Source organism: Rattus norvegicus (genome assembly GCF_036323735.1).
Source record: "Rattus norvegicus strain BN/NHsdMcwi chromosome Y unlocalized genomic scaffold, GRCr8 chrY_unlocalized_30, whole genome shotgun sequence".
Classification (NCBI taxonomy): Eukaryota; Metazoa; Chordata; class Mammalia; order Rodentia; family Muridae; genus Rattus; species Rattus norvegicus.
The window spans coordinates 228,724-249,135 of record NW_026947390.1 but is presented as its reverse complement, the minus strand read 5'-3'; the positions used below and the strand labels follow the sequence as shown (position 1 = coordinate 249,135).

At 37.4% G+C, this 20,412-nt stretch overlaps 1 long non-coding RNA gene across 1 annotated transcript; it reads left to right on the top strand.

Moving 5' to 3' along the window:
• The first annotated feature begins 245 nt into the window (after positions 1–245).
• LOC134484693 (uncharacterized) lies at positions 246–3,454 on the top strand. Its single transcript, XR_010062347.1, has 3 exons — positions 246–328; positions 811–904; positions 1,955–3,454. It is a non-coding gene; the product is annotated as an uncharacterized LOC134484693 (long non-coding RNA).
• The last annotated feature ends 16,958 nt before the right edge of the window (positions 3,455–20,412 follow it).

Below are 20,412 nucleotides of genomic sequence, written 5' to 3'. Positions count from 1 at the left end.
CCAAGTATTTCTTCCTTTTTTATACAAATACAGAGGGCCAACTTCTTTCTCCCCATCACTGTAGTTTTTACCCTCTTTCTTCTCACTCCCAAATGGGTGTTTACTCTGAATTAGAGGCCAATTAGTAAACCTTAGTGGTACTGAGGGAATATCTGAAAGGCAGTTGCAGTCAGGACAACACTTGTGACATCACAGAAATAGCTAGGTCTCTCCAGGATACAAGAGACATTTCAGGCCGTTCCTAATGATGATGTCACTGAGAGATGCCATGGCCTACCTGCTAAACAGCTTTCCTTACATTGAACAGATTTGACCATGCCTTTTCCAGGTGTGTTTCCTGTGACACAGTGGAAACCTTTACATACTCCATCTCTCCAATGCTAAGTACTTCTATTGTTTCATTAGTGGTTACATGCTCTGAATAGAGAAAGATAGGGGTTTGTTATGGGTACAACGGATCTAGGAAAATGGAGTGGAACAGATTCTTCCAGATAATAATTTTATTCACTGGTCCATTCCTGTGACATACTCTTCAATTTCCTAGGTTTTCTCTGTTTTTCAAAGGCAAGTATTTTCCCTACAGACCTTCAATTGATGAAATATTGTAATAATATTTTTCTACATTTCTTGAGAGGGGACATTATATATATTCCTGAATGTGTACGCAAAAATTGTATTCCAATTCAATTATTTCAATGATTTTGCCAAAAAAGGGGACTAGGTACACAGTGAGTATGACAGGGTAAATATTGTGTACCTACTTCAAATAGTAAACTCCTAAATTCTTAATTTTTTTTCAACAAATTTCAGACATCAGTAAAGCAAAGGACCACATGGAGTATCGAATTTGTTCTCTTGACCTTTTTGATATCAGTACTACAGTATCAACCTTCCAGTGTCCCAGGTAAGATTTCAGGGTTTTGGATGCTTTTCCATGATTCATTCTTCAGGCCAAACAAAAGATTCAGGAGGATGGGCCGGGAGAGGAATGACTGATGTCCAGGGAACCCTCAACTTCAGTAGATTTTTAAGAACAGGAGGGAGTCTCTTTTGCATTTTTATTTGTGAATTCTACCTTTTTGTTTCTTTTTTGCGGAGCTGGGGACCGAACCCAGGTTTTTGCGCTTACTAGGCAAGCGCTCTTCCCCTGAGCCAAATCCCCAACATGGATTCTACATTCTTGACCTAGTTGAACAGAATCCATGTTAAAATTCCACCTTACTTCCTCACTGCAAGAGCCATCTATGTGTGAATATATATATATATATATATATATATATATATATATATATGCCACCAAAACTAGATAATATTGATGAACCTAAGAAGTGCATTCTGCCAAGAACCAGATATAGATCTTTCCTTAGAAAAAATTCAGAAGTGATTGCTAGTGGCAAACCAGTGAACTTAAAATGGACTTCTTGTTGGTAGATTTTGCAAAAGTATTACAAGAGGTGAAGGGGCTTTAACCACATATGAACATCAATGCAAATGAATCAGTGCTTTCTGGTACTAAACCATTATTCAAAATAGGTACATGGTCAGAACTATGGCTGGAACTGCATATGTGGCAGAGTATGTCCTTCTTAAGCATCAATGGAAGGACAACCCTTTTGTTCTCCCTGGGTTAGACTCACAGGTCAATGGATCGTAAATGAGGAGTAAGGGGCATAATAGAACAAGAACAAAAACATGGCTAGTGGTCTTATGGGCAGGAAATTGGGAAAGGAAATAACATTTGAATATAAATATAAAAATATCCAATTAATAATAAGGAATAAAATATGGTAAAAATAAAAAAAATTAAAGAAATTAAAGAAAAGAGCACAACCAACTAATAACACCTATTGACTCAGAAATCTAAAAAATCATTGACAAGGAATGGTAGTCGGAGATATACTAGTGAAAAGATGGGGACAATGAAGTGTCTAATACGATCACTTCTTTATCCCAGATAATAGGGCCAGACAAAAACTGCACTAAATGAATGCAAATCATGGAGGAGTTTACTCTGAGCTGAAGACACAACACCTGTCTTTCCCTTCTTCCTTAGAAACTTTTTCTTCTGTGTGAAAAAGAATAAGAGTCATGTGCTCTCAGGTAAACAACTATGCCCTTCCTAACTCATGGATTTTGTAAGAAATTAATGATATAAGCTCTCTGATGTCCAGGAACCATAACAAGCATGGAAATCCAGATGCTTCTGAGAGGCTCACAACTCCTGATACCCGTATGTGGGAGGCTCAGATCAAGGCTATCTCTTCAGAGAATTCACTCAAACCCAACGCAGGACTCACCAAGCTTTCCCATAGACCATGTATTTCTTCCGTTTTTTTACAAAGACAGAAGGGCAGCTTCCTTTTCCCCATCTCTGATATCATCTTCCTCTTTGTTCTCCCTCCCAAATGGCTGTTTTCTCTGAATTAGGAGCCAATTAGTAAACCCTAGGGGCACTGAAGGAATATCTGAAAGGCAGTTGCAGTCAGGACAACACTCGTGACATCACAAAAGAAGCTAGGTCTCTGCAGGATACAAGAGATTTTTCAGGGAGGGCCTAATGATGATAACACTGAGAATTGCAATGGCCTACCTGCTGAACTGCTATATTTACATTGACCACATTCGAGGGTGACCTTTACAAGAGAGTCTACTGTGACACAGGAGAAACCTTTAAATACTACATCTCTCTAAAACTATAGAATTCTCTTTGTTCATTATTGGTTACATGCTCTGAATAGAGAAAGAAAGGGCCTTGGTATGGGTACAAAGGATCTAGGAACATGGAGTGGAAGAGATTGTTCTGAATAATTATTTTATTCCCAGGTCCATTCCTGTGCCGTACAATTCAATTTCCTGGTATTTCTCTGTTTCCCAAGGGCCAGTATTTTCCCTATAGACCTTTAATTGAATGTATATTTTATTACATTTTCTTATTGTACATTCATTGATAGGGGACTTTATAATATTCCTTAATATGTACTCATAAATTCAGTTTTCCTTTTCAATTTTTTTGCAATGATTTTGTCAACAAAGGTGGCACAGCTATAGAATGAATATAACAGTGTAGATACTCTGTACCTACATCAAATGATAAGCTCCCAAATCCTTATTTTATCATAAATTATGAGACATCAGTAAAGCAAAGGACAACATGTGCCATAGAATGTGGTTCTGTAGTCCCATTATATGTCAGTTCTCTAATAACTACCATGCTGTTTTCCCAGTGCCAGACTTGAGGGTTTTGGATATTTTATCATGGTTTTACTTCAGACAATACATGAGATTCATTTGGATGGGCATGGAGAGTAATGGCTTCAGGTCCAGGGACACCTCAACATTACTAGTTTCATAAGAACAGGAGGGAGTCTATTTGGCATTGTCATTTGTGGATTCTAAATAATTGAGCTTGTTTGTTCCAAATAATCAATGTCAAAATTATACCTAATCTCATTTATAGGAGCCACCAAAATATATATGTGTATGTGTGTGTGTATATATATAATCTATTATATTATCCTATGTATATATATATATTATCTAATATATATATATATATATATATATATATATATATATATATATATATATATACCAGCCACCAAAACTAGATAAGAGGGTTGAAGCTTTGAAGTGCATGCGGCCAGGAACAGGATATAGTTGCTTCCTGAGAGACACAGGTAGAGAACGTCCAATACAGAAGTGAAAGCCAGTGGCAAACCAGTCAACTGAGAATGGACCTTTTGTTGTTAGATTTTGAGAAAGGATTACAAGAACTGAAGGGGGTTCAACACCATGAGAACAACAATGCCAACAAAACAGAAGTTTCAGGTTAAACCAATATTCAAAGAATGTATATGGACAGACCTAGTGCTCCAACTGTTTATGTAGGAGAGGATGGCCTTGTTGGGCACCAAAGGAAGGAGAAGCCCTTTGGTTTCATTCCTAGGATTAACTCCCAGTTTATGGGAATGTCAAGGGGCAGTAAGGTTGGTTATAGAAGAATTGGATGGGGACTGCTTAGGGATCTTATGGACCGGAAACTAGAAAAGTACATAACATTTTTAATGAAAATATAGAAATATACAATTAAAGAAGCAAAAAAAATGTTAAAATGAGAGAAAATGAAAAAAGTTATAAAAAAGAGAACTGCCTACTAATCACATGTATTGACCCAGAAATATAAAGAGTCACTGTCAATGAATGGTAGTCAGAGTAATACTAATTGAAAGATTGAGACGATGAAGTCTCAACTAGAAACACTTCTCTCTCCCAGATATTAGTGTCAGACACAATGTGCAGACTGTAATTTCTTCATCCCACACATAACTGTTGCCTTTTATTTTGATGTTGAAAAATAAATCGAGGTTTGGATTCGAGAAGCATCACTGATCATAGTATTCTGCTAATGCAGTTTATCCAAGATTCTTAAGAATTCAACTGCCAACAGATCCCAGAACGTATAATTTACTTATTACTAAGCAAAATTAGCACTTTAAAGTGTATTTCACGGCTGTGTCATTTTGGTAAATAGAACTCCTAGGTACTAAGCTATAGTATTTATTTAATTTACTGTTGAAAAGTATTCTTCTTTTATGTGTGTGAGTGTTTGCTGTCATGTATATATGTGTACCTTGTGTGTACCTTGTCCCTTCAGAAGCTAGGAGAAGAGAATGAGTTCCTGCCATTGAATTGGAGATGGCTGTGAGATGTCATGGGGTACTAGGAACTGAGCAACTTCCTCTCAAAGATCAACAGGTTTCCTGAGTTCCTGAGCCATTCCTCCAACCCTATTTTAACTTTAACCAAGTGTATTCATCACCACTAGAAAGTTAAGAACCTACAATCAGTCCCCTTGTACTGCTTTCTTTTTCCACTCCCTAGAGACAAACATTTGTAATTATCCATCCCATTTGACTCCATAACTGTAAATGTTTTGATTATTCAGTATTAAACATTATCAATGAGCTGATAATTAGCTTTCAAGTAAAAAAATTATGCCAGCAAAAATCAGCAAAAGTTTTTGGTATGGCATCTCCACAATCTCCATTCTGAATTTTTCAGATTCATTCCTGCCCCCCAGCCCTAACCCCTCTTCTTGCCACACAGTGGCTCCACTTCTATTTTCATGTCACATGTGGTGTTCACTCCCATGCCCTCCTGGCTTAACAGCTTATTTTATCCCTTTCGTGGTCCCCTTCCCAGAGGACTATAACAGGATTTCAGAATGAAGGTAAACTGGACTGCACACTGGCTTCTTCACGTTTTTCTTAAAAATTTGCAATTATATTTCAAGAAAGTATAACTTTATTTTCTATCGCATTAAATATGTAATAATAAAGAAACTGACTGACAGAATCTATTCGCCATTCTCACTGTATGGAAGTCTATAAATGAGAAGTCTATGACAGAAAACAAACTACATTGATATAGAGACACTGATCTTACACAGTCAGCACAGGAAACAAATGTGTCCCATTTTTTACCAAACAGCACAAAAGTAATAAGAAGCACACATGTGATGAATATGAAGCAGCTTTACCTGACCCTGCTTTCTTTCTTTCTTTCTAACGGTACTAGGGACTGAAATCTCCATCCTGTGCCTGATTGTGCCTGCCTGCTGTCACCTGGCCCTGCCCTTTGTTTCCCTTTAGTTTAGAATTGTAAAAAGTATATTCAATGAACAGTGATGTTTCCTAAATTCTCATGTCAGGATCACTGCTTCCCTGCAAGGGTTCACCCGAGGCCCCTATGCATACAGCATACGGCTCACGCATGCTGCTCCAGTCCTCACAGGCAACATTCTCTACCCAGCACCCCACAGTCATATACTTTTCAAAACACAAATCTGACATAATGGTGACATTTTGATATAGATCAAAACATTAACTCAGGCTTAGAGAGATGGTTCAGCAGTTAAAAACACTGACTGCTCTTCAAGAGGTCCTGAGTTCAAATCCCAGCAACCACATGGTGGCTCACAACCATCTGTAAGGGGATCTGATGCCCTCTTCTGCTGTGTCTGAAGACAGCTACAATGTAGTCATATACATGAAATAAATATAAAAATCTTAAAAATTATTAACTATATATCTATGCTATCCAAAGAGAACTTTAGGCCAATAAAAATATAAAGAGCTAATGTAGTCTAACATCCTTACTTTAATAATCTTCTGTGGACTTCTCTGTCTGAATGGCCTAGTTGTTGTACAGCTGGGATTGGATACAGACAGCTAGATTCCCAGTTCTTGGCTTAATGTTTTCAAGATCTAATCACCACATTTACCTTTACTAAATCATCTGTGTAAGGATCTTTTCTTTTAATTTAAAATTCAGCATCTCATAGTCCTGTAACTCTAATATACCAGTAAAATCATAAAATATTATATTATATATAAAATATATTATATACAACATATAACATATATATTTTTTCTCCCACTCTGATTGGGTTGGTACTCACTTCTAACAAATGTCCCACTGCATTTACTACACAGCAGAAAAACAAGATAAGGTGTTTTGGGGCTAGATTGGCATCTGGGATAATTGTTTTGTAATCGTATTAGTTAACTAGACCTGTGTCAGTACTGCTGTATGACCTAACTGCAGATATATCTAAGATAAGTGTGAATATACCATACATGCTTTTTGAGGGTATACAATTTATTCCCAGAGGAAAGTGTTTTCTCCTGCATTCTTATCAAAGAGACCCCAGTCCATCTTGAGATCCCAGATGAGGGCATAGCAGGAACTGATGATACAAAAGAAGACCGCATGTAAGAGAACACCATGGTGTCAGAGTGACCTCATTGTGGAGAAAGAGGAGAGAAAAGCAAAAGGAAAGAAAAAATTACTAGATTTAATTATAGTTCCTTAGTAAAGGTAGATTCTTCATAACACCAGAAAGAAATCAAACTGTTAAAATAAACATCCTTAAAAGAATCATTGTGAAACAATGGTTAATAAGAAATATGACTTCTTTGATGTGCCATTACAATCATTTAACTAACCATAAACAAAATTATACAAATGTTTACTAGGGGTCTGCAACATTTCAGTGTACTCTTTGGATGTCTAAACATGAAATTTAAACTTCTAATACTAGGTGACAGCTTAGGGTAAAAGATTGGGAGAAAAAAACTATGCAGAACCACAGGAAGATCCTGCACCACTTTCTCTCCAAGAGCACCTGGGGTGTTTTTTTTACTTTAGAGCCTCCTTCACACACTGGATCATCAATGCTTAGCCTTCAGGATCACAGAGGACTCCAGAGAAAGAGCTGAGAACACAACAGAGGTTATGATGAGGCACTTTCTTGCCCTTTATGTTTATGGAGCCGAGCTTCCCTCAAGCTACAGAGATCCATGCCTTTCACTCAGCGCTTCCCCCAACTGAGGCATCACCCATACAAAGGCTAATCTGTCTTTATGCTGGAAACTTTTGGCTTTATTCTGAGAACACAATAAAGCACATCAAATCAGAATAAAAATAATTTGTAAACATAGTTATACAATTTGAACTTTTTGGTTTTGAGTGCCATTTGTTCTCTGAAATCATCCTCTGGTAACTTCTTGAGTCCCCATGATGTTCTCCAGTTACAAGATATGGCTAGATATCCAATAAACTGGTTCTGCGTTACCAGGAAAAATAATGATCACATCATCTAACCTCAAAAAGTTTTAAATTTTGGTCAGTTTCTCATACTGTCTCATGCATTCTCCACAATTTGTCCTATTAAACAAGTATTTACAGATCATTTTAAAGTTATTAATGAGTTGAGTATGGAATGATACCAGGGTAACTGATAATTTGCTGAGTAACAGACGTTTGCTACATAAGTGAAGCTGAGTTCAAATGAACTACAAAGAGCTGCAAAAACATCAAGGAGAATGGGAGTTTCCCACAGAAGGAAATGGACGCCCGCAGCATTTGTGATATTTCTAGAAAAAGAAATATACAATAGTGCGAATGCTAGGAGGATAAAGTGATGTCATTCAAGGTTGAAGACATTTTTGAAAAGGTTTAAGGTATAAAAGTGTGTTATGTTTAAAAAATTGTTGTTGGGGTTGGGGATTTAGCTCAGCGGTAGAACACTTGACTAGGAAGTGCAAGGCCCTGGGTTCGGTCTCCAGCTCCGAAAAAAAGAAAAAAAAAATGTTGTTTATATAGGGTTTATAAGACATAAGACAACACACAAGATAGTTTGTAACCATTTGAAATAACATTGGAAGAGACATAGGCCTTGATTTCTGAATGCCTTCTTGGTCCTTAGGATCATTATTTTAGTCAAATAAATGCTCACACATTTACTGACACCAGAATTGCACAGTCAGAAAGAACTGATACCTTGCAGGTCTAGAAAAACTGGATTCAGTATGTCTTATCTCATAAGATACATAACTGTTTGCTGACACAATCATTATTAAATGGTAAGGCATATAAACTTACACCTAGGTATATGTTAAAATAATAGACACTCACAATTTATCACTTCTTCCTGGTATAAACTGTGTTGTTCTCTACCCTTCCCAGGTTGCATACATTCTATCTGCATGACACTGTGTATTGCTGCTCCACTGCACATCTTCTTTCAACTCCACATGCAACAGTCAGTGGCAAAAACTGGATCTGATGGAAAAATTTATATCAAAGAAATCAAGAAACACTACAATCCAGTGTTCTCAATCTATACTCCCACACCAGAGCTGGTTTATTAAATAAATATACACCAGCATATCACTTACTTAGCGTTTTTTTAGACAGTTAGTAGGAGGTAAAGGCATGTGATCCTAATTGGATCTATCAAAAAAAGAAGAAAATAGAGGAAGATGAGGAAGAAGGAAAAAGGAGGGAGAGGAGGAAGAAAAGAAAGAACAGAACAGAAAGTCTCTGTTTGGATAGGAAACAATCTTCAGGTTTAAATTATAATCACTGTGGTTATTTGAATAGGTTTGGCCCAACAGACTGAAACCTGGGTCCAAAGAGAGTGGCACTATTAAGAGGTGTGTCCTTGGTGGAAGAGACAGGCTTTTAGGTCTAATATGTTCATTCCAGGCCCAGTGTAATATACAGTTTCCTTATGTTCCTAGTGTATCAAGGTGTAGAACTCTCAGCTCCTTCTCAGTGTCAGTCTGACTGTACTCTGTCATGCTTCACACCATGAAAATGGATTAAACTTCTGAAACTGTAAGCCAGCCCCAATTAAATGTTTTCCTTTATGAGAATTGCTGTGATGATATTGTTTCTTCACAGAAATAAAGTCCTGAAAAGTCATAAGAATTTTCATCAGAAGCATATTGGTCTAAATATTTTTATTAGAACACTGAATTTGAATTCTATGTGTCTAACACATAATTTGTTATCTAGGTATGTTTGAATTTTTTCAGAGGTCAGCTAAGTAGTAGGTATTACCAGCTTCATGGGTCATTAAAACCCGCTCACAAATTATCTACCAAGGTTTGCAAAAATAAAGCAATTTCAGGAATGGAATGAAATCCAGTCTTCAATATTTAAAAAATAAGATGAATATAGAGATTAAAAGACAAGATATTTGATGATAAATTAGAAACCTTTAAAATGAAATGTGTATGTTAAGTCATGTAATCCACACATTTTATTTCATTTCTCATAATGGAAGTATAATAATAATAATAATAATAATAATAATAATAATAATAATAATAAATTAACCAGCTTACTAGTAAGTGAGGACTTGCACAGAATAACAGGCATATATTCAGTAAGTCACACACTGGTGTTAGTCTAGTGAGCATAAGTAGTATCAAGTCTTATTACTGAAAGCGGATGCTCTTTATTAGTTACTGAAGAAATAAATATAAATTGTTGTCAGAAGAAAGTAAATTAATACTGAAACAAAACACAGTATACTAATCTTCCTGTATTTCTATAATTTTGCCTTGTCTTTATAATACAATTTTTAAGATGGTGTTAGCAGCTTCCTGTTTCTAAGCCCATTTATTCTATGACACTTGTAGGAGAAACACATGTAGATGTACTGGCTTTTAAATATCTTCACAGACTATTCCAGAGTAGGTAATATTTTACCTCAGATTCCAATGATGCACCCATGCTACATTTTGGTCTCATTTTTTTATCTTCCCTATTTCCCTAATAAAGAATATTCCTCCTTTAAGTCCTCCTCCTTCTTTGGTATTGAGAGGATGTCGTGGAAGGATGCGACCACCACTTTAGTCAAGCAATTACACCTTATTCTTCCTTGGGTTACCCTGCTAGTCCACTTCAGTAATGGTAAGAATCACAGTAAATCAAATCATTGCTATTCTACCAGAGGAGTCTCTCTGTTACACATATGCCAAATTTGAAGCATAATATATGGAACTAATTTATAGAACTGACATCTATTGAGTTTAAAATAAATATAAATTTCATAAGAGCTGCGGAGCCATAGCCATGATAGGAATGAAAGTGAAATAAGAAGGGAGAGAAGTGAAAGGTAGGAAACCAGAGCACCAAATAGCTATCCATCTCTTTTTGAGGGGTGCTTAAAGGGTCTGCATGTGAAGGGTGTCTAGTCTCTCAAAAGTCACCCACTCTGATAATAAACACTTTTTAACCCAAATTTAGATGAAAAGTAAAATGGGGCAGACATTGTTTTCAAAGTCCAAGCTTTGGAGTAAGCTGAATTATGCATAAGGTTTTCACCTAAAAAAAAAATTGGATTTTGTCCTATAGTCCCCCAGATCAAACTACTGATTTTTGAGATTACTACTGTTCTCTGAGAAATTGACAGAAAATCTGCAACATATAATAATGTAAATCTGTTTGAACTCAGAGGAAATTATAGCCTGTATTCTGACTAGTTATATGCTGCTTGACATTCTCATAATGACAAGCAGCAATAGTGGGCACAGCTCCAGCGGTCATGAGATCATGACTTCCAGCAGCTGGTTCTCCCCAGTGCAAAAGCTATGATTTGTGGTCGTCTAAGTGCATGAAATCCACTTGGACTGACCATATTCTCAATGCCCATTAGTTACAGGACACAACTTTCTCATCTGTCAGAAGTATGGGTGTTCTGTCACTGGTCATCAGTAAGTTTATGTGCACATATGATTGCACATGGTACTCCTTAGGTTATGACAATTTTCATCTTGGAGTATGAAAAGCAGCCATTCTCAGTTTCATTCACAGTTAAAGATAATACAATCCTAGAGACAGGAGGTAAAAAAATAAATGGTTTAGATTTGAGTTGGAATCCAGACTCTGTCACTTCCCAAACTTATGTTTACAGGAGACTTGTACACTTACGTAATTGGAAATAGAATGGGGCTAACCAGGACCAAGAATAAAAGAGGAAAAGGGAAATAGCAATTCTATTTACACACTTTTGTACCTCACAGAATGCTTCCCTGATCCCCTTTGACATTTAAAGTGAAAAGGAATTCCTAGGAGTACGGAGTACCATTAAAATATATCTACGATAATTCAGGGAAATTATGTTAAACCATACATAGAGGCTAAGGGATTGTGGTAGAGCATTGCTCTGCCTGTGTGAGTCCTGGACTTGACCTTCACATCAATAAAAACACAGCTGGTGGGTATGTGGATAATGGGAACATTCCTCCATTGCTGTTGGGAGTGCCATTTGGAGGTTTCTCAGAAAAATGGGAATAGTTCTAACTCAAGACATAGCTATACCACTCCTGAGCATATAAACAAAAGATTCTCCACCATCCCACAAACACTTGCTCAATTTTATTCATGATAGTCAGAAGCTAAAAGAACCTAGATGATCCTCAGCTGAGGAATGGATACAGAAGATGTGGTACATCTACAGAATGGAATACTATTCAATTATTGAAAAAAAAAGACATCATGAATTTTGCAGGCAAATGGGCAGAGAGTATCATCCTGATTGATGTATCCCAATCCCAAAGCGACATGCCTGGTATGTATTCACAAATAAATGATATTAGCCATAAAATACAGGATACTCATGGTACATTCCACAAACCCAAAGAAGTTAAACAAGAAGGAAGGCACAATGGAGAATGCTTGGAACTCACATAGAGGGGGAATAAAAATGTCATTAGAGTCAGATGGAGGGAGGGAACTGGGTGGAAGAGGGGATAAGAAGGGGAATTGGGGGAAATTCAGGAACAGGTGTGGGGAGGAGAAGGAGGGATGGCCAAAAGGACAGGAGAATGAGTGGAAAATGGGCAACTCTAAGATGAGAAAGACCTGGGATAAGGGAGGTCCCCAAGATCAATGGAAACATCCTTAGCTGTTACTCACAGCATTGGGGATATGGTACCCAAAGAGTCCACCTCCTGTAGCCAAGGCAGGAACCTCAGTGGAATAACAGAGACATCATCCCATCCAAGAAACTTGACCCAAAATCTTTCCTGTCTTCAAGAAATGCAGGGACAGGGGATGAATCAAAGACTTAGAGAATGGCCAACCAATAACTGGCCCAAATAGAGATGCATCCCATGGGCAAACACTAATCCCTAACACCATTCATGATGCTCTGTTATGCTTACAGACAGGAATCTAGCATGGCTGTCGCCAGAGAGGCTCCAACGAGCAGCTGACTCAGACATATGTAGGTACCCACAGACAAACAGCAGGCAGAACTTGAGGACTCTTATGTAAGAATTAGAAGGAAGGATTTGGTGACCAAGAGGGGACTGGCACACCATAAAAAGACCAACAGAAGCAATTTACTTGGAACTTTGAAGCTCCCACAGACTGAACCACCAATAAAAGAACATACACAGGTTAGACCTTGGCCTCCCTGCACAAATGCAGCCTGGATTTCATATAAGTCCTGAATAACTTGGGGTGGGTGTTCCCAAAAGCTGTAGCCTGCATGAGGGATATTTTCTAACAGGGCTCCCATGTCTGGTTTCAGGGGCAGTGGATATGCCTAGCCTTTTAGACACTTGACGTGTAAGGGTAGGGGGAAATCCAGGAGGAACCCTAATTGTCAGAGGAAAAGGGATTGGGGAATTCAGAGAAGGAATGTGGGAGGGGTGATGAGGAGGTGGCAGTGGGCAGGATGTAAAGTGTATTAAGTTAAAAAAATAATAATAAATGGAAAAAACATATATATATATATATATATATATATATATATAATTCTAAATATAATATAATTCTAAAACTAGGAAAAGAATGCAAAGAAATTAAAAGAGGCAAAACAACCTGGAAACGAATAGTAAGGCATGGGGAATCTTCTTACCAAATTGAGATTTAATACACATTTTCCAGTATTGGCAAAAAAGAAACACAAAGGGAGAATCTGGGAATGGGCCCCACTGCCCCCAAAATGCCTAATTGATTTTTAAAGCGGACATTCAATAGAGCAGAGACAGCTCTTTGCAATAACACTAGTGTTACTCAAAACTGACAGTCAGAGACCTAACAGAAACTTTGACTATTTCAGAACTTACATGGGAATTCAATCAAAATAGATTATGGACTTACCTGTAAAACAAGAAAATAGGACACCAATAAAAATGTTAAGACCGAGAAAGAAAAAAAAAGAAAAAAAAAGAAAGAAAAGAAAAGAAAAGAAAAGAAATCTTAAGAACAAGGCCTTGGTAAAGAGTCATTCATACAAGGAAATATTGATAAATTAAACTTTGCCTGTTAAAGGCCACGTTAGGAGAAAAGCTGCAGCAGAAGCTTCTTTCTGTAGCCCTGGCCAACCTGGAATTCTCTGTAGACCAGAATGATTTGAAACTCAGGGATACACCTGCTTCTGCTTCCCTAGCGCTGGGATTAAAGGCATGGGACTCCACAGCATGTCTCGGGTAATATTTATTTATAAAAACTTCCAGATTTTAAAAACTACCAGATGAATTCTACCTAATATGTAAAGAACTCAACAAATTAAAAAAAACTAAGAGGAAATACAACAAAGGGTGGATTAAAAATATACAATGATAATTCCTTAAAAAACAAGAAATTCCAAAGGAAATGACTAAATTCCAAATTAATCATCTAGCAGAGTGGCACCTGTGCTTACAAATTGCTCTGCAGAGTGACAGATGAGAACTGAAGCAACCTCTGATCTACTGAAGTTCGCCAGAAGTGTGCTAAAAACAAGACAAAGCTCCTTTCTGGGATTGGATCAGTGTTTAGATGGCTGGTTGTTCTTCCAGAGGAACCAGGTTTAATTCCCAGCATCCATATGGTTGTTCACAGCTACCTAGAACTCCAGTTCCAGAAGTTTCCTTATCCTCTTCTGACCTCTAAGGACATCAGGCTCACACATGGTGCAGACATACATCCAAGCTCAACGTTCACATTCATAAAAATATTAAAGGAAGAGAGAGACATTCTCTGGTATTTCACTTGTGTTTTCTACATGCTTGTGTCACACCACGGAGCTCAACCAACCAAACTCAGAAACAGGAGTCTTACACAGAAGGTAAATCTTACAGGTAGCAAAAGACGGGTATTTCACATTTATAAACCTATAATATAGATGAGTGCCTCTTTCAGGGTAGCACAGTTCATAAGGGAGCAAAGTAAGCCAGGCCCACTCTGTCTATTATCCCAAGACCATGTTTCAGCTCTTGACACATGAGGACTTTTCACTCAAATGCTTCTTTAAAATTCTTTCTGGCAGAGGACTTGGTTAAATTGAAAGAGGAAGGTAATTAAACCTTACTGTAGGCAATGCAAAATTAGGTGGGAGATTAGAAAAAAAACAATTAGAATCTTTTGAGTTGTGTTTGTTTGAGGAGGAAGACTTGGGTGGGGAGGTGTTTGAGACAGGGTCTTGGTGTGTAGATTTGGCTGTCCTCAAACTCAAAATCCTCCTGACTCAGGCTCTCAAGTGCTGGGATTACTGAGCTATGCACCCACACCCAGCTGTGAAGTTCTTGATATAGGAAACAGAATAGTGTGTGTGTAAGTGTCAGGGACAAGAAGAACCACCCAGCAGTTTCTACACTTTGTATCACTTTACTTTGCTTTAGTCTTTCTGTACCAGAGATTAAATATGTTGAGTAGGTGATAATATTTCACTTTATTTGGTAAGTGTTGATTCCCCTTGTGTAAACAGGTAAAAAATTTGCCTTTAAAGAATATATGCTCTAGGATATCCTTCAAAGCCATTAAAAATATGTACTAAGCACTGAGAAGCCTGCCTGACTCAAATGCAAATGCTATGTGTCAGTAAAATACTAGGTGATGATAAAATTTTTCTTTTCTTTTCCACTAAATAGAACAGAAGCACTATTTTACTGTACAAAACAAATTTTCTTTCAACGTTTCAATGAAAACCATATACTGCATACTATTCAGAGTATCACTGAAGACTCCACAGCATAGCTGAGTATAAGGATATGCTTAGCATGCTCAAGACTTTGTTGTAAATCCCCAACATGTGTATGTGAAATGTGTGGACATTTTTTGTCCACTGGATTCTAAGAGGTATATAGATGACATGTCTTATTTATTAGCACAATAGCCAACTTCCTAATTTTTTCCAATACTACCTTTAAAATGTATTTTATTGGGGCTAGACTGATGGCTCGATGTTAAGAGCAATGGCTGTTCCTCCAGAGGATACGGGTTTATTTCCTAGGACTCACATGGCAGCTTACAACTGTCTGCAAATCCAGGAATATATATATATATTCTTCTGGAACTTGAGATATATATATATATATATATATATATATATATATATATATATATATCTCACACAAACTCACACACACATGTATGTATGTATCTCCCTCCCCACTTAAAATGGAGGTGAACACAGACTGCACAAAGTTGTCTTCTCATATCACATGCAGATAACGGCAAGCACAGAGCCCCCATTACATATACGTTAGAAATGAAATAAAAATGTACAAAGATCATAATGCTAGGCAAATTAAACATACTAGCTAAATCATTTCCAACTTGAAATAGCATTAATGTCTCTATTTTCCTCTTATTGAGAGATAATGTATTCCCTTGCAGAGGGAGGACTTACTTTCATATTGGAGCTGACTCCACACTGCCTGAACCAATGCTGTGGCTGTTAGTGTGACTGGCAAGTTCCTGGCTTGGCACTCAGTGGATGTGGTGATTAGGACAAGGAAGCAGGAAATGGGTATATCTTCTGATAAACACACCTGCATTATTCTTGCTCACTGTACTTCTGTGCTTTCTCAAACACAGCTCTGTAACATAGAATGAAACCACAACACCCTATCTGATTGGTTCTCTATTGTTTACCTAGATTTTAACACTGTGACATTGGGTAGTACTCAGGGCATTTGGCAAGCTTACAAAGAATATTAGTACAACAGAAATGATCACAAGTCCTTGAAGTGAATTCTAGCACTGTTATCCATTTGGTAGTGTGGATTTTGAAGTTCAATCTTTTATGCATATTCATTCCCTTGGTTCCTCTACTTCCTAACTGGAGGGCTTGGGCAAATATCTTAACCACTGCTTTAATTCCCTTCCCTATAAAATGAAAGTCAAGTGTTTGTCTCTCTCAAAGACTTTCTCCTTGATTTGCTTAGCTAACTTTCTTTAACCTCTCCAGGCCACAGTCCTAGCTCTTGTAATTTGTACATGGGGTCTATGTCACCTAGTCCTAACAAGCATCTTTCTAAGTAAGTCTAGACTGTGCAAACCCAACATTCATCGGAGCACTTACACCTGTCTTCAGCAAGAATCTGCCAGGTTGGCTTAGACAGGGTCTATAATCCAATGTTTCCTTTTAGGAATTTCCTTTCCTTAACTGCTTGGCTATAAGCCCTCATTTCTTTGTTACTATTGTAAGTCGAGTTGCAAACACAGAAGAAGAATAATCACTTTTCCACAATTGCAATGTTTCTCAATAAAATGCCACCTTTAGACCTGCCTAGCTCTGCTTTTCGTGTCCAGGGCTGCTATTAGTACGTGTAAATACTTCCAGTAATGTCTAGCCATGGGCACAGTCTGTCTTCTGTGGGCCAGAGGACAATGTTATTGGTCTTTGATCAGGGACATCCATCTTCATTTACCCCCTGAGATAGGGCCTCTCTTACCCTTAAATTTCCCAAGTAGGGCTGGTTGGCCTACTCCTCCAGGTGATGGAATTATCCTTTGTCAGGCTACCATGTGATGTTTCATGTCCTGCAGCTGCTAAATCTACTGTAAACTTGTTACATGCTTTCATTTTCTTACTGTAGAATGCCATAAGCATGTCTTAGCTTTCCCCAAGTTCTCTTCCTATTCTAGTTATGGAAAGGGATTTACTAGATCGAAATATATATATTTTGGTTTTTCGAGACAGGGTTTCTCTGTGTCAAACTCGCTCTGTAGACCTTGCTGGCCTCCATCTCAGAGATGTGTCTGCCTCTGCCACTTAAGTGCTGGGACTAAAGGCATGAACTACCACACCTGCATAGAAGACATATTTTTCAAAATAATAACTGCCTGAGAATAAATGATCACCACCCTGTAACTTTACTGGCAGTGACATCATCACCCAGCAGATATTATCTTAACTTCCATTATTCTGCTACTAGTGAATGGAAACACTGCTAATGTGTTTATTCTGCAAAATTATGGTTAAGACCTTTGCCAATTAAGGAGTCAATTTGGAATGTTTTCCATGTAGAGGTCTGGCTGCAGCTGAAATATCGTTCCTTTCAGCTCTCCATTCCCAAGGCAAGAGTGTTCTTTGCCTCACTGATGCTGGGTTTGGTGATTGCTTTTGCATTAGGCAGGGCAGGCTTCCTTTGGTCCTGCTGTGGGATTTCTTAGACAGCAAGAAAAGATGCTTTAAAAGTATTTGTGCCTTAGGACTTGCTTTCCTCAGTGCCACACGAGGAGATTCCCTTCCCAAGGCTTGCTTCATGGGGTGGGGCTCTAGAATTAACACCCATGAAACAACCCCACTCCCAATTGAAAGGTAAGAGCTAAGCACAAATAAAACAGGGCAGAAGCAGTTCTACTGGATGAGTTCAACCTACTCCAGTGAATTTCCAGCTGACCCAAAGTGTTTCCAGCAAGAACAATTTACAATTATTTAATTTACAAAATTTTGGGTGCATTTATATGTGGCAACAACAGCTGATGAGTATTCTTACTATGGTGAACTATAAAAGACTTTGAAGAGACTCGTATATAGTCTTGTCTGCTCCCAAAATACGATATAGTAGAAATGAGGCCTTATTGTCTATTTGTCTGCTCATTTCTTCTGCCTTTTCTTTTCCAGCTAAAATATGTCAATGTAATAAATTCATTGGTTTTCACTGATAGCATCAATATGAAGTCATATGTACAGATTAAAATGAAAATTTAGAATTCTACCAAGTCTCAACTTTCTCTCTAATCAGATATTGTTGTATAAGTTAAACTCAAATAACAATCACTTTGCTTCCTTCAAGACTCAAAAATCTTACAACTTCTGAACAATAAAATATTATAGATACTTTACAGTCTTTAAACTATTTTGTAGGAGTATTACAAAGCTATATAACTTATATTTAAATTGCTGTTTTTTTTTGTGGTTGTTTTGTTTAGTTTATTTTGTTTTTTGTTTTTTTTTGTTTTTCTTTTTGTTTTTATTTTTTGAGACAGGGTTTCTCTGTATAGCCTTGATTATCCTGACCACGCCTAGAACTCACAAAGATCAGTGTGCCTCTGCCTCCCAAGTGTGGGAATTAAAGGTATGTGCCACCACTATCCAGTTGAAATGTTGTTTTTATTATAAGAACAATTAAGAAAATCAATGTGACAAGAGAAAAGAATCAAAGCAAAATTTAGGTGTCAACACAGTTGTTACTTTTTACAAGTGTTCAGTGAAGAAGAAGATAAAGGTTTAAATTTTTTCAAAGCTATAGTTAATATTATATAGAGACATAATTTATGTATACATGATTTATATGTAAAAAACAACTATACATTTTTTTTAAAAATCAGCATAATAACAGCAGAAAAATGGCAATTACTAATTAGGAAAATCCGAGTATATTTATATTTTAGTTTCCTGGTATCCACAGGTCTTTAGCCAATTTTTTGAGACAGATTGTAAAACAGTTTCTTCCCATGTGAGGGCATTACAAAAGAGTGTAATAACTTCCAAAAGAGATAATGTTTTGAGCTACTTTCAATAATAAGGCAAAAATGAGAACATTTATCCAAATGAGTTTTTTTTTGCTAATACCACATATATCTTTTAACGTTAATTGAACAAAGATTTACCTAGAAAATTAAAAGCCAAAATTACCATTTTTCTTATAGTATAAGCAGATTAAAATGTGGATGAGAAGTCTATTATTCAGGGCAGCAAAAGAGGAGCAACTGGCTGAACCCCAGAGAAGCAGCACTTCAGGACTATGTGTGCTTACTCAGATTAATAAAGCAGCTACTTCTGCAGAGGTCCAGACTGGAGCCGAGAAAAACTCTCTGAGAGCATCAGCCTTCAGAGTGCACAAAGATACCCAGACAAGAACTGGGCACCAATAACATGGATAGAGTGAGCTCTACATAGGGTCTCCTTCAAAAATGTAATAGCTAATCCTACCTCAACCCAAGAAGTCTGAGGAAACATGACATGTAATTCCCCCACACTCACCTGCCAACAATCCCTATTATGTATGTGAACAGTAAGGTTCTAATTCCACTAGGATATTATGTGAATTACAAAATGTCAGAAGTTGGAGTTGGGGATTTAGCTCAGTGGTAGACTGCTTGCTTAGCAAGCACAAGACCTGGTTTCAGTCTTCAGCTCTGAAAAAAATAAGCTACAAATGCCATACAATCTAATGAAATACTCTCTCCTTACAATTTGCTAGAATCAATACTGTTACATCTTTCTTCTCCTATATTTCCCAAATACCGTTCTTTACAAAGCAAAGAAATCTTAAGGAAATGAGAACCTAATTAAAATAATTCCCACGTTTTTCAATCCAAATTTCCAAGAAAACACTTGGAGTTGTTTCAAATGTGATCATGAATGAAATATGAATCTTTGAACAGAGATTGGCTGCTAGCTGAATTCTTTTGTCTCCAAAAATCAATGACAGCAAATAACTTATTTCAAATATGGTTCTTTTTTAATGTAACAAAAGAGGTCAAATAAATATTATCATGATTAATCTTTTTTTTTTTTTATTAACTTGAGTATTTCTTATATACATTTCGAGTGTTATTCCCTTTCCCGGTTTCCGGGCAAACATACCCCTCCCCCCTCCCCTTCCTTATGGGTGTTCCCCTCCCAACCCTCCCCCCATTGCCGCCCTCCCCCCATAGACTAGTTCACTGGGGGTTCAGTCCTAGCAGGACCCAGGGCTTCCCCTTCCACTGGTGCTCTTACTAGGATATTCATTGCTACCTATGGGGTCAGAGTCCAGGGTCAGTCCATGTATAGTCTTTAGGTAGTGGCTTAGTCCCTGGAAGCTCTGGTTGCTTGGCATTGTTGTA